Source organism: Mandrillus leucophaeus, unplaced genomic scaffold, assembly GCF_000951045.1.
Source record: "Mandrillus leucophaeus isolate KB7577 unplaced genomic scaffold, Mleu.le_1.0 Scaffold836, whole genome shotgun sequence".
Taxonomy (NCBI): domain Eukaryota; kingdom Metazoa; phylum Chordata; class Mammalia; order Primates; family Cercopithecidae; genus Mandrillus; species Mandrillus leucophaeus.
Window position 1 is genome coordinate 465,926 of NW_012109097.1, and position 2,439 is coordinate 468,364.

Genomic DNA, 2,439 nt, shown 5'->3' on the forward strand with positions numbered 1-2,439 from the left:
AGTGATAAAATGTGTCATTACTAATCTCAGTGAAAAGCTTTCAATATTTTACCATTATATATTGGATAGGTATTTTGTACATGCTTTATATCTAAGGTTGTTTACTTTTATTCCATGTTTTTGTAACATGACACATTGAATTTTATCAAGTACTTTATACATTTATTGAGACATTTAACTTTTCTTACTTGTTTTGTAAATGGAGTATATTATACTGATTGATTTTTCAATGTTAAACCAAACATATATTTTTTGATGGTAATATGTATATGTAACTTATTTATGAATTTGAGGAAGTTTTTATCAATGTTCCTGCCTTGTTGTGACTTTATTTATCCTGCTGAGTTTGAATCACATTTCTGGAATCCTTACCTTCATGTCTTTTATCAGTTTGGAGAAAATCTTTTTATTATCACTTCATACATTCTTTTCCACATATTCTCCTTTCTTCTCGGACTTCAGTTATACATGTTAGACTTTTTATCATGTCTCATAGATCTCATATTCTTTACTCTTTCTCTCATATTTTGTATTCCAATGTTTCAGACTTAACATTTTCTTATGACTGTCTTCTATCACTTACTCTGCCCTAAGTTGTTTTTAATCTATAGTGGAACCCAACTGTTTAGTCACAAGATCTGTTATTGAATTTTATAACTCTTGAATTTCAATTTCTCTTTTACAGTTATTATGTGCTAAAAATTTTTTTATTTATTCAGTTTCTTGACCACATTGGTAACAGTTTTTATGAAATCTATGTATCTTAACTCCAATAACTAGGTTCTCTATGATTTTTTTTTTTTTTTACAGATTTGTTTTTTCCTTTTAATTTTTCTGAGTTATAATTATTTGGTAATTGTGTTTATTTTTGATTGAATGCTGGGAATTTTTATGAAATCTTTTAGGATAATTTGAATCTCTGACTCATGTTATCTTTTTCTAAGGTGTATTTACTTCTATTTCTGGTACATACTTAGGATAGAGGTAGACCACTTAATTCAGAGATTGGGCTTTTTTGTAAATGCTGGTCTACTTTTTGGGTTTAGTCTTTCCACACTTTCAAATGAAGGTCAGAGATGTTTACAAAAATCCATTCTTGGCATGTCCTAAAGTCAACTTTTTATCTCTCCAGCCCATGAAATTTAAAAATCTCTGTTCAGATTCTCAGTCACTCTCCAGGGACTTTCATATGTACAATTGCCTCAAGGGGAATAACTGAGCCACACAGCTGGCCTGCCTAAGTGATGATTATTTTCCCTTGAATTTTAGCTCCTCACCTTCCTACTGCCTTGTTAGCTTTTTGATACTTTTAAACAGATGTTTATAAATATTGTTTTCATCTTTTTTGGTTATTTTTATCAGAAGGATTAGTTTGAAAGAAGCTTATCTGCCAGATAGTCCATTAACATGCTGCAGGTTTTTAATTTCATTACAGTATTTTCTTCTCTCTCTCTCTCTCTCTATCTGTGTGTGCGTGTATGTACAAGAAGCTCTTGAAGATACTATGGATTTAGTTCCAGATCACAGCAATAAAAGTGAATATTGCGATAAAATAAGTCACACAATTCTTTTGTTTTCCTGGTACGTATAAAAGTCATGTTTACACTGTAGTCTATTAGGTGTGCCATAGCATCAACTCTTAAAAAAGCACATACTGTAATTAAAAAATACTTTGCTAAATTGCAAAATAAATTGCTAAAAATGCTAATGATCATTTGAGCCTTACTTGAATCATAATCTTTTTGCTGGTAGAGGTTCTTGCCTCGATGTTAATGGCTGCTGATTGATCAGAGTGATGGCTGGTGAAAGTTGGAGGCCTGTGGTTATTTTCTTAAAATAAGACAACAATGAAGTTTGCCACATCAGTTGAGCCTTTCTTTCACAAAACATTTCTCTGTAGCACGTGATGCTGTTTGATAGCATTTTACCCACAGTAGAACTTTCAAAATTTAAGTCTATTCTCTCAAATCCTGCCACTGCTTTATTAACTATATTGATGTAATATTCTAAGTCCTTTGTTGTCATTTTCACAGTATTTACAGATTCTTCACCAGGTATAGATTCCATCTTAAAAAGTACTTTTTTTGCTCATCCATAATAGCAACTCCTCATCTGTTCAAGTTTTATGAGATTGCAGAAATTCAGTCAGATCTTCAGGTTCCACTTCTAATTCTGGCTTTATTCCTAGTTCCATTGCTTCTGCAGTTATTTTCTCCACTAAAGTCTCGAATGCCTCAAAGTTGTCCCTGGGGGTTGGAATAAACTTTCCAAACTCCTGTTAATGTTGATATTTTAACCTTCTCTCACAATCTCAAATGTTCTTAGTGGCATGTAGAATGGTGAAACTTTTCCAGAGGTTTTCAATTTACTTTGCCCAGATCCTTAAGAGGAATCCATCTATAGTAGCTACAGCCTTACAAAATGTATTTCTTAAATAAT